Source organism: Cervus canadensis, chromosome 19 (genome assembly GCF_019320065.1).
Source record: "Cervus canadensis isolate Bull #8, Minnesota chromosome 19, ASM1932006v1, whole genome shotgun sequence".
In the NCBI taxonomy this organism is placed as follows: Eukaryota; Metazoa; Chordata; class Mammalia; order Artiodactyla; family Cervidae; genus Cervus; species Cervus canadensis.
Window position 1 is genome coordinate 9,957,812 of NC_057404.1, and position 13,229 is coordinate 9,971,040.

Sequence of the window (13,229 nt, forward strand, 5' to 3'; positions counted from 1 at the left end):
TGCTATTTGGGGTTCTGATTTATATTTGTGCAAGTGACTGCAAAAGAAATATATTTATATCAAGACGCTAATGTTCTCAAGTACCTTCTCTTTTTGGCCCAATTTCTCTTAGTGGCCCTGAACACCAGGGAATGGGTCATTATTGAGGGACAAGCCAGATAACCAAGGAGCATATGGCTCATAAAAAATCATAGGGTGCTTTTGCTATACTCTTTTGCAACCCACTTCTCTCTTATAAAAAATAGTCCCCATTTCTTTTTCCCTCCAGTCACCCACCATCACCAAGAGATAACTTCTTTTCCCCTTTAGCAGCACACACAAATTCCATCTCTAATTCAAGATCAATAATGACAGAAAAGATCCTATTACAGTCTTGATCATCTTGACAATGCTCTTCTGAAGGAGAAGAATTATTGGACCACAGAAAAACATTACAGAAATAATCTCTGAAGATCATTACCATAAAAACCAACATGCATAATTCCTCCTCCAGATTTATGGTTTCTTTGCAAAACAATCTACTTCACTTTTTGGTAATTACATTGTATGTGTTTATGCTGTCAAAAATCAGAGTGATGAGTTATTAGATGTTCTTGTTCCATGGACCCTTTTTTCTTTGACCTCAAAATACTGATTCTTAGTTTCTGCCTGTGTTATTTTCACTATGAATCTATCAAACATTCTGACTATGTTAGCTAAAAATTGTAATGAAAGCATATTAGAATTGGCCTTTTTATCCTGCTGAATCTGCAGTAATGAGCTCTTCCAGAGAACAGGCAGAGTGAGGTGGATGTGCAGGGCAGCTCATATCCTTTCCTACAGCAGGGCTTCCCATTCCTCCTGCACATGTTCATACCAGCAGATGTCTTCATTAATGCCTATGGTGACTGGGGCCAAACAGTTAGTCACATGTTTAACAGAGGCTTTCAGATGCTTCATCTGGTTTTATTCTTCTAGGAGATTGAATCAGCATGTCTAATATTTAATTCACAAGTAAGAAGGTGAAAAAGGAGAGCAAGTGAAGAGAAAGAGAATGGTAAAAAGAGATTGAAGACATTGGGATAAAAAGGAGGATACAGACGTATATTAAGTAATAGTTGAAAAATGAATATCAAGCAATATTAATAGAGAGACAGATGTCAGAATTCCCAAGAGGATGCACTGATGTTATGGCTACTGATGAAGTGCTGTTTCTGCGTCGTTTGTTTATTCTGTCATCACTTGGCATGCTTTGTTGAGTTTTTACTCAGCACCGGGCATGGAACGTGGCTCTGAGAATAGAAGAGGAAAGAAGACCTTATGAATCTTATATGTAATTTAATTAATCATTTATAATTACCACTACTAGAAAATTATTATCTTGAACAGCATCTCCAGTTACACCAAGAAAGGCCTCTATAAAACCTAGGATTATATAACAGTATTATGAAAATGAACCATGTACACACATTCAGGATTGACTCCAAAAAAGCTATCTATCTCACATTGGACACTAAGAGGGCTCTGAACTCCTGATCAAAAATTATCTAAAATGACATTTTAGACCATTATCCTCTTTAGAGAAGGACAAAATGTTTATTAACGTTTTCCAAAAAATTGTTTTAATGATTACAGCTCTTCCTTGGATAGCAAGATGAAGTATCCTTTTAATTATAGCAACTAGCACCTAAGCATTTATTTTTTAAGTCTGATGCTGTTTGATAAACATCAGGAGAATCCACTGGAATACAACATGAAACCCTAAAGGCTTGCAGATCAAGTAGAACGAAAGCAATAAAAATAAAATTGTTCCTCTATATGAAAAAAATAGGAATTTTTATTTGTTTTGGGGGGGGGGGGTTTGATATTGTTATTGTCTCCTGAGAGAAAAGTGCAGCTAGAAGAGGAGGAACAGCATCAAGACAATTAGATACTTGCATATAGGTCAGTAAGCCCCAGTGGCAGCAGGGCTAAAGTGAGAAGAATTGAATGCTTTCTCTACTATTTAAACTGTGGGGCTCCAAAGTAGTCTGTAAAATCTACTAAAATGTTTTCTGTGCATTTTTCTTTCTTTTTGTCATTTTGTTTTTGGAAAACAATGAAGAAGAAATAATTTTCCATCAAAAGTACTCAGTGAGGACCAGGGAAAGCACAAGCAGAAGCAGGAGTAAGCAGAGACAACCTCGAGAAGCTACGTTCACTACACATTCACAGAAGTCTTAGACAGGACTTCCAGTTTCCTCCAGGTCTGAATCAAGGCCGAAGTCAATCTCATGTAGACAGACCCTAGATTTCACCTGTGATAGTTTCACAGAAAAAATCAAGATGAGATATATCTAGAATTCAAGCGAGTTTCACATGGAACCCAAAAATGACCACAGTGAAATGTGTTCACTGCTTTGAAATTTAAAAATTAGTTTTAAATGTCATGCCACCTCCATCAGTTTTTCTCTCAGATGAAAACCTGAGGTCCAGAAATATAAGAGATTTGTCAAAGGTCACGTGAGATGAAGTTGTTTATGAACACAGATGATCCCACTCTCGATACTAAACGTTGTCTATTATGCTATTGTTTAGCATATTTTAAAACAATTATTCTGGATATAATTACAGGAAAAACTCATTTACATCTTAAGCATGAAAGAAATAATTAACATTTTCCTAAATTCAAAAACAGAATTTTAATATAAGTTTCTAGTGTGAAAACTAAGTGATTTGCATATATTCCTTTGACTTAAATACCTAATTGCCAGGGTATTTGCATTTTTCTATCTGATTTTGCCAGCACACTCAATTCATTTACATATTCCTGTTAGTCTAGTTGCTGAGAATGGGTGGCCTTTTCTACCCATAATCAAAATTAACTTCAGCTTCAACACAACTCAAGAAAGGAAATTTCATAGAGCATGAAGAGGAAATATTTTCAGACTCAAATCTTATCAACCCTTTAAACAATGAGTAGTTATTATGATATTCTTCTCAGGGTGCCTGAGGCTATCTAAAACAGGATTAATATTGAAAGTATCCTAGTAACACATTCATATGTCAACTTAGAGGTGGATAAAGAGGATTTATCTATGAAAGTACAAATATTTTAACCCAGGCATGAGACACTAATGGGTTATACATTCTCTCTCATTTCCCATAATACATATGACCTGTGGCTGACTTTGGTGTTAAATCTCTGAATTTATAAATTAAAAAGAACAGAAATCTGATTTATTGACGAGGCTTTCAACCTAGGTAATTAACACCCCACAAGTGCTCACAACGAGATGATTGGGCTCGAATTGTGTCATTTATCTAAAATAAAATGAATATGAATTATACATTATTTTACTGTTAATTCATTGTCTTCATTATCCATGTGTGTTTGCAGTTACTTTTACCTTCATCCTGAATTTTATCAACAAGATGACCCCTCAATTTGACTAAATTTTAGACAGTCTGTTTCCTGACTTGAGGCTCCCCCCTCCCTTTTCCTAGAATAGTTACTGAAGTTAACTTTTCATTGCGTACTTTTTCTCTGCCCCTTTAAGACATAATTCTTCACCTAGCCTCTTTTGCCAGTTTTACAACCCAGGAATGACTTTCTCATAGCCCTGGGAGCTGTTTTTCAAATGGAATCATCAAAGGAGATACAGTCCTATCTTCCAGTCTCTGTGGGAGGGTGGGAGCTTAAGTCAGGTCAAATAGCGAACATGCATGGCCTGATTAGATTGACCTCCTACTCCCCCAACATTCTCCAGTACTAATCTACTAGCTCACCCCATTCTTAAAAACCACTCCTGCTTTTTTATGTTTTTTTCAGTGAAGTTCATTCTCCCTCCAGTATTGCAGTAGTCTTGAGTAAAGTCTTTCTTGTATCTTTAACTCTCTCTGGTATACATTTTTTTTTGATAATCATCATCATTATTATTGCTGACATATTTGGATCGCTTACCATGCAACAAATACTTTGCTAAATCCATTACCATTGAAAGTCTTATTTAATGTTCACAGCGACCTAGAATTATTCTTGGTCCTGTTTTATAAATGAGAGAATGAATACACAGAAGACCCCCTGGGTTGGGAAGATGCCCCTGGAGGAGGGCATTACAATCCATCCCAGCATTCTTATCTAGAGAATCCCATGGACAGAGGAGCCTGGTGGGCTGCAGTCCATGGGGTTGCACAGAACTGGCTATGACTGAAGCAACTTAGCACGTGTGTGTGCACACATGCGCGCACACACACACACACACACACACCCTCTCTGTAAAGGAGCACCTACAAGTTTTCGTAGAGAAAGGGAAAGTAAAAGAAGTGCGGAAGGAAAAAGAAAGAGATGGAAAGAGAGAGAGAGAGAAACAGAGGCAGAGAGACAGAGTCAGAGACGAGACATTTTGGCATGATTGGAAGGTTGGCATAGAAGTTTACCCAGGACACATGGACTGTATAAGTAGCACTGCTTTAGTGATTGCCAGATGTTTTGGATTGAATGTTTGCATCCTCTGAAAATCCGTATGTTGAAGCCCTCATCTCCCATGTGGTGGTATCTGGAACCTTGGGAAATAATTAGGATTTGACGAGTTCCTGAAGAAGGAGAGCTCTGTGTTGAAATCAATGCCCTTATAAAAAGAGGAAGAAACACGAGATCACTCTCTATGCATGCATCCATCAAGGGAGGTCATTTGAGTATGTAGCCAGGAAAAAGGCCCTCACCAAGAGCCTGACTATGCTGGCACCCTGATCTTGGAGCTCCAGCCTCCGGAACTGTGAAAACTAAGTGCTTTTATCTTAGCCATCCAGCGTGATGGACTCTGTTACAGCAGCTCAAACTAAGACATCACTTGAAGCCACTTTCCCTGCCTTTCATATGACTAATTATTAAAGCTTAATTTGGCCCCCAAAGTTATTGATATTTTTGCATAATACCAGGATTAGAGAGCTATCTTCATTTTGATTGTCTCTCAGTGTCTTTACAAAGCAATCTTCATCATTTTGCTCTATATATTAAGGTCCAGGTTGATTAGAAATTTTTAGCAATTGATTTGCTATGTATGTATTAGTCTTCATATTATATACCCGTGAAGGAAAATGCTGAAACTTGCACTTTCCTAAATAGGATACTGTTTCTATATTGAGCTATTTTAAAATTTCAATGTAAAAGACTATTAAAATATTATACTCTGGGAATGAAAATGATATTCTCTTACACTAACTTTTTCAATATTTTATATATTAAACATAGTTGTTTTTCTTTAAGATCTAAGCATTTCTTCACAATATTTTCAGCACTGATGAGTTGTATTTTTCTGAACTTACCCAGGTTGTAGTAGTGGGAGAATGCAGGAGGATGAAAAACTGTGTCTATATCCTGTACTAATCAGAAAGTTCTAGACTTATAAGGCTCAGTCAATACAGATGAGAGATGAAGAGGGGGGTTTCCCCTTGCTCCTTTTGCACAAACCCCTCCCTACACATTGTAAATTGAATGTGAGCTTATGGCCACATAGCCTATAGGCATGAATTTGTCTGATATTTATTTTTCTGATTTAGATTTAAACAGCAAACTGAATGGAAGAAAGGCCATCAGAGAATGAGCTCATTATTCTGATTCTGACCCCTTTTCCTTTCTCCTCTCACTGCAATGATAATTTAGCTATTTAATCAGAACACCTGACTGACTAGGGAAGAGAAAAGATTGAGACTGTCTCTTCTTGTTTTTAATTCAGTAGCTCTTGTTACCTATAGTTTGCAGAGTAAAGTGGTAGTTCCCATGTTTATTTCTAACAGGAAAGTCAAAATAGAGGCTTCCACCAAGACTTATTTAAGCAAACAGTAAATTAAAGAAAATGGCTTAAGGTGGCAGTAGGGATCAGAATGATATAGAGAATTTAGCCATAGGTTTCAGACACCAAGGAGAAAATTTCTCAGACAGAAGTATCCCCATGAACTGCTTAGTGAGTTGCCAAAGATGTATGTGGTAACTGGCTGTCAAAAGCAAACCTTTGTGTTTCGTCTTCCTTGGTGCAAACTTGTCACTGCGAGGTGGCTACCCAGGCAGGGACAGTGTGTTCTGGTCATACTACCATCCAGATATGGCCATGTTCTAATCAATGGAAGGTGGGAAGTGGCATGGAGTCGCTTCTTCATGGTACAGAAGTAAGCATGCCTTCTCCATGCTTTTTCTTCTACTGGCTGTAAGCAGATGACCCACCCCATGGCTAGGAAAGGAACCACAGAATGGAAGGAACTTGTGACAGTGAGTGAAAGTCTCTCAGTCACGGGAAAGAGCTTAGATCTTTGATTTTCCATGTGGAGTGTTACATGAGGAAGAAATAAAAGCCCGTCTTTAAGAACCTGAAATTTAGGGGGAGTATTTGTTATAGCTACCAGGGCTGTCCTGACTGATGCACTTTGAATGGTAGTACTGCCAGGACAATCACACCAAAGCATTCCACGTTCACTACCATGAATTATGCAAGGAAGCATCTCTATTCCTTTTTACTCCCTACCTTAATCTGTGCGTCTTTAAAGACAGGAAATATTAATATAATTGGTTAAGTGGCAAGATAAAATTTAGACTCTACTTTATAAATGCATGAAATAGTTGTGCTAAAATGTCCTGTGCTCACATCTCCTTTTTCTTATCTTTTCTTCTGTGTACTAGAACCTCTGCTGAACTAGAGCCAGGGTCTCTTTAGATTCTGATCACACTCTGTTTTAGACTAAAACAGAGTCTTTGCTGTTTGGTTGCTTTGTGTTTCTACACCATGTGGCTGATCAAAGAATGATAAGATTCTGTGATTTAACACTTGGATGAGGCATCCAAATTGAACTGAGATACAACTAGAGTTCTATTGTAGGAAATATTACAGGAGACTCAGCTAATAACAAAGGAGGGGTGGATTTGCTTCTCACTCTTTATGTATTAGGGCTTCCCTGGTGGCCCCGATGGTAAAGAAACTGCCAGCAAGGCAGGAGACCTGTGTTGGATCCCTGGGTAGAGCAGATCCCCTGGAGAAGGGAATAGCAACCCACTCTAGTGTTCTTGCCTGGAGAATTCCATAGACAGAGGAGCCTGGTAGGCTGTATGCTATGGGATTACAAAGAATCAAACATGACTGAGTGACTAAACACTTTATGTATTAATATCTTAGGTGCATTTCTCTCATGGGAATTTTGTGATTTGCAGAGGGTATAGGCTACACAGGGTTCAATTAAACTCTCCCTCAGTCTCTGGATATGAGTAGCTAACGAAAAAAATAACTACAATACACCTCCCACTTTAACAGCTTGTATTAGGCTTCTTGTGTAAGCATTTTGACTGCCTCTTTTCCTCTATTCAAAACATTGAAAGCTATATAAATAAAATCTTATTAGTCCAGTGCACAAACCTGGATCTGGTACACAAACCTGGATGAGCCAAAGGTCTGTTATAGCCCAAATCCCTGGTTTTACCATTTCTCATAGTTATGCCCATAATTCACGACAGTGTTACCTATAATGTCATTCTGTGTTCTTTTCCTTAAGATATCTGTGTGTGTTTGTGCATGTGTGTGTCTGAACAAGATCTGTTTTTTCTTGGACTTGCAAGCACCCAGCTATCCAAATTCAGACACTTGCTAGTATCCTAATTTTGGCTGGTTGTAATCTACCATCTTTCATATTCAAGCCTACCTTTCTCTAAGACCAAGTTGGCATATCTTCCTGACCATAGCCTAGTGAAATTACATTATTTTTATGATAAAAAATACTTTTACTATTAGAGTAGTACTTTTTCTATTACACCTCTTACCACAACATACCTGTTCCACTATTCTCTTCCTAGCAGGACTTGCCTATAACAATACATGATGTTCTTCCAAACTTAAATATGCTCTTCGACTTTAGTTTCCATCTCCATTTCATAACCAATGGCCAGGATCTAGAATAACCTCCAGAAACAATGAATCTTAGGGCAGGAATTTGAGTGAGATGTGTAGTCTGGCTCTGCTCCAGCATACAGAACAGTTTGTCTAAGCCAGAGACAGGGAGCCCTGGATCTGGGGACATTTGAGATGATGGAGTTTGTCAGTGAAGTTACCTATTGACTCTGGCTACCACGTTGCTTTCAAATCCATTTCATGGTTCACAATTACAGGCTACATTCAGCTCATTGAGAGCCCCGTTTTCCATTTCGTACTGTAGTGACCTGCCTCAGTTTTCAGGACAAGAATGTCAGCAGCACCAGCCAGTGTCTGGCATATGGAAAGGGGATGGTTGGGAGGTGTGACTCTTGAGAAACATCTTTTGGCCTCAGATACTCATATATGCATATTAGGCCTTCCATCTAGATGCCTCAGGAAAATTCTGGGGTGAAGACTATGAAAAGCAGGTGGTGGTGGTTCTATAAAAAGCCCTATGTCAGGGAGTACTCCTGTCCTATATTTTTGTGTTGGCCCAAACCACTGCATATTGGATCCCCCATGGTCTAAAATCTGCTGGACTTAATATAGTTCCATTTCCCCACCTGCTCTGCACATGTAGAATGAACCATCTTTTTACAGCTTGTTTAAATCCTGAGGATCCCTTGAGACTCCCAGCCCTGTAACAGTGAAGAAAAAAACAGACAATGCTAGTTGTATTATTTCCCTATTGTGGCTGTAACAAATTACCTCAAATTTCACGGCTCAAAAACAACACAAATTTGTTACCACGCATTGCTGGAGGTCAGACATCAAACCAGGTCTCACTGGGCAAAAACTTAGGTGCTGGCAAAGCTGCATTTCTTTCTGGAAATTCTAGGGGAGAATTCATTTCCTTCCTTCTCTTGGACAGGCTGTCAGCCTTCCTTAGCTCTTGGATCCCCTCCCCATCTTCAAAGCCAGCAATGTTGCGTTTGTCTCTCATTGTCTCTTCATAGTCACAGCTCTCTCTGCCTCTCAGGCCTCTCCTTTTCCATTTTAAGGATCCTTGTGATTATACTGGATTCACCTAGATAATTCATGGTAATCTTATTTTAAAGTCAGCTGATTAACAACCTTAATCTCCCCTTTTCATGTCACCTAACATAATTAGTTTCTGGGAGTTAGGATGTGGCCATCTTTGGGAAGTTAGGGAAATTATTCTGCCTACACTGGTCAAAGCAGCCAGCCCCACAGCCTACCTCCGGCTCTCCCTGCTGCAGGCTGTTACATCAGCAGTCAATTTTCACTACTTGCCTCTTGCAGTAACATTAGGTGACAAGCATCTATATAAGGCCTGTCGTTTTTCTAGTTTCTACTTGCACTGTTCATTTGATCAACATCTCAATTTCCATATGTTTGTCATAGACTATGTTTAGTCCCCCTAAAATTCTGTTGCCTGGGAGACACCCACAAGATTGGAAACATGTCAACAAACCTTGAGAGATGTTATACTTTACTTGGAAATATGAAACCTATGTTTGGTGTCAGATAAAATAGGTTGGAGAAAAACAACACAAGTACCTAAGGAGGCTGCCCTTCAGAGGAAGTGAGATGTTTTTATATACATGTGGTCCCTAAGAGATTTATCTCAGTCACTAAATAGCACAACCCCGAACAGAGACTTTGTAAGCTGTCATTTTCATTCCTTTTAACTAAGCAGAGTTATGACAGTTTGAAAGAAGGTATAGAATTGTACATTAAATGATTTAATTATTATATTCAAAAGCAGCAGGTGTATGGTACAAATAAAGCTGCGGACTGACAAGAAAGGACTGGTTGTCACTCCTGTAAAAACACAAAGCGAGAGCTCTAAGCAATTACACAGTTTAGTACTGCCCATCCAAGCACAGTGATTCTCGTTTTGTCTCCAGCAATTACCATTTTCCCTTTCACAAAGCAATTATTTTTCTTTCTTTTTTTTTCTAATGGATTTTATTAATCACATCTGTCAACCATACAAGCAGCATTTATTAACTCTGGAAGTAAAACATTTAAAAGGTTGCATTTATTTTTCAATTGGAGAGGCAAATACTAATTGAAGAAATCTCTAAAAATCCAATCTTAACATGTGGATCAAATGATATTGGCAGCCCAGCAATGGAGTAATGAAACAATCTATGCAGAAAGCAGTTGGGTTCTCTGCTGAACTCTCCATCTGGATGTCTCTGTTAGCATACTTCAAAATCATGCATTAAGAATCTCTGTGTGATAGATGGCTAACTTTTTTTAAGTTGCCATCTGCTACTTGTAAGTTACTCTCCTAGACTCTAGAAGGATACACAGAGATAGATATGATATGTGACCTCATAAATATTGAGGATGAGGAAAAAAAAATCCTTGCAGCTAACACAGAATAAATGTAAACTGACTTATGATGAAGTGGTACAGAAATGTTCCAAGTACAAATGGGTCTATTGAGAATAAGAGGAATTTAATCCTGGAGGATGAGGTGATCTTTCTGAACCATCTTGAGTTTAACTGCTATTAGGTTATGAAAGAGCAGAATTTTGGTTGGGCAAGGAAGGACATGTGGGATTTCAATATGTTGAGATAGAAAAGGAGTTGAAGGAGGCAGGATATTTCAAAAGGAAGAAAGAGTGAACAGTGAAGCAGAGATGACAAGTCTTAAGGCACAGGTAGGGCTTCCTTGGTGGCTCAGATGATAATGAATTCTCCTGCAAGGCAGGAGGCAGGGGTTCAATCCCTGGGTTGAGAAGATCCCCTGGAGAAGGGAATGGCTACCCTCTGTAGTATTCTTGCCTAGAGAATGCCAAGGACAGAGGAGCTTGGTGGGCTGTGGTCCGTGGGGTCACAAAGAGTCAGACATGACTGAGCAACTATCACTTTTACCTTTTTTTCTTCAGGGAATGGTGAATGAGAGCAAGCCTCCATCCACTCTTTCTTGGCTCATGCATGACTCTGGCCACCATACTTCACTTTATAAACCATACTTTACTTTATGCTAATCTTTTTAAAAATGCAAGTATAACAGAGGGAAGAGGTGTGAGGGGACAGATGGAATAGGTAAAGGGGAATAAGAGGAACAAATTTCTAGTTATAAAATAAATAAGTTGGGTGATATAATGTACATCATAGGGAAAGTAGACAATAAAATTGTAATAGCTTTGGTAACAGATGGTAACTAGACTCATAGTAGTGATCATTTTGTAATGTATAAAAATATCAAATCACTATGTTGCACACCTGAAACCAATATATTTTAAGTCAGCCATGCTTCAATAAAAATAAAATGCAAGTATGTTCCTGCCTTTCCCCACCTTAGGAAACATCAGTGGTTTCCAGTTGCTCTAGGTGAAGACCACAGGCCTCATAATGCCCCCATACCTACATGATCAGCCCCTTGTGGAAACTTCCAACCTCATCTCTTATTTCCGCTTACATTAGGAGCAATAGTCACCTGCTTTCAACCACTTCAAGTAATGACTGCCTCTGGTATAAAACCCCTGTGGTCTCATAATTAATCTCTATGTTTCACCCAGCTAGACAAATAGCTGTAATGACCCAGCTTCCTCTTGGTTATTTGAGTTCTGACTTGCTGCTAATCCTTGAGAGGTCTCTTGAGCTCCAACTGCACAGTATTAAGCACATTTTACATCCATAAGTGGGCAGTGACTGCTCCTGACTACTTTATGGTCTTCTCACATGCTTTCCCCTCTTTCTTGGAAAGACCTCTCTCCCTCTACCTCTAAAGCTTCTCTATCTTCCAGCTAATACCTACTCAAATTTAGAGCTAAACCGAACTTCCATTTCCTCACTTATTTGTGGGACATATCATCTACTTGATATTGTCCCATATATCTCTTTAGTTACTGTTGGTCTTTTCTTTATGTTCCTCAAGACTAGATGGTATTATGTGACCTATCTTCAAGTTTTAGGATTCTCTCTTCTGTGTCTTCTAGTCTGGTGTTAACGACCCCCCATTAAACTTTAAAATTCATGTATCATATTCCTCAACTCCAGTGTATCTATTTGGTTCTTTTCAAAATTTCCTATCACTTTGTTGAGATCCTCTCTTTGTTCATTGAGCACTTTTATCATGTTTGAATTATCTGTCAGGTAAATTATGTAACTCTATATCATTAGAGTAGATTTCTGGAGTAATAGCTATTTTTTCCATTGGGATCATGTTTCCCTGTATCTTCATCTTCTTTGGCCTGGGTTACTATCTATACTTTAAAAAACAAAACAAAAAACAAATCTGCCACCTCTTCCAATCTTCCCAGATTAGCCTTATATAGGAAAAGTCTTTCACCTTCAACCTGACCTAAACTTTTGTGGGGTTTTGTCAACTTGGTACTAGTAATATGCTCTCATTAGCACTCGGAGACAGACAAGCAAGAAACCCATCTTCTGGGTGGCTCCTGAAGAAGTTGAAACCTTGGGTGAGCAGTCCAATTCTTTCTTCTCTCAGGGAGAAGTTGAGAACTGGAATTTATTACCCACTCTGTGCTTAGCCAAGGAAGGGAGCTGAGGCAAGTATTTACCCACTAGTTCAAACCATGGTTTTGCTCTCTATACCCTCTCCAAGCCAGGCTTCAACAGTATGTGAACCGTGAACTTCCAGATGTTCAAGCTGGGTTTAGAAAAAGCAGAGGAATCAGAGATCAAATTGCCAACATCTGTTGAATCATCAAAAAAGCAAGAGAATTCCGGAAGAACATCTACTTCAGGCTTTATTGACTATGCCAAAGCCTTTGACTGTGTGGATCACAATAAACTGTGGAAAATTCTTCAAGAGATGGGAATACCAGATCACCTGGCCTATCTCTTGAGAAATCTGTATGCAGGTCAGAAAGCAATGGTTAGAATAGGACATGGAACAGTAGACTGGTTCCAAATAGGAAAAGGAGTACATCAAGGCTGTATATTGTCACCCTGCTTATTTAACTTATTTGCAGAGTACATCATGTGAAATGCTGGGCTGGATGAAGCACAAGCTGGAATCAAGATTGCCAGAAAAAATAGCAATAACCTCAGATATGCAGGTGACATCACCCTTAAGGAAGAAAGTAAGGAAGAACTAAAGAGCCTGTTGATGAAAGTGAAAGAGGAAAGTGAAAAAAAATGGCTTAAAGCTCATGGTATCTGGTCCCATCACTTCATGGGAAATAGATGGGGAAACAGTGGAAACAGTGGCTGACTTTATTTCTTTGGGCTCCAAAATCACTGTAGATGGTGACTGCAGCCATGAAATTAAAAGATACTTGCTCCTTGGAAGGAAAGTTATGACCAACCTAGACAGCATATTAAAAAGCAGAGACATTACTTTGCCTACAAAGGTCCATCTAGTCAAAA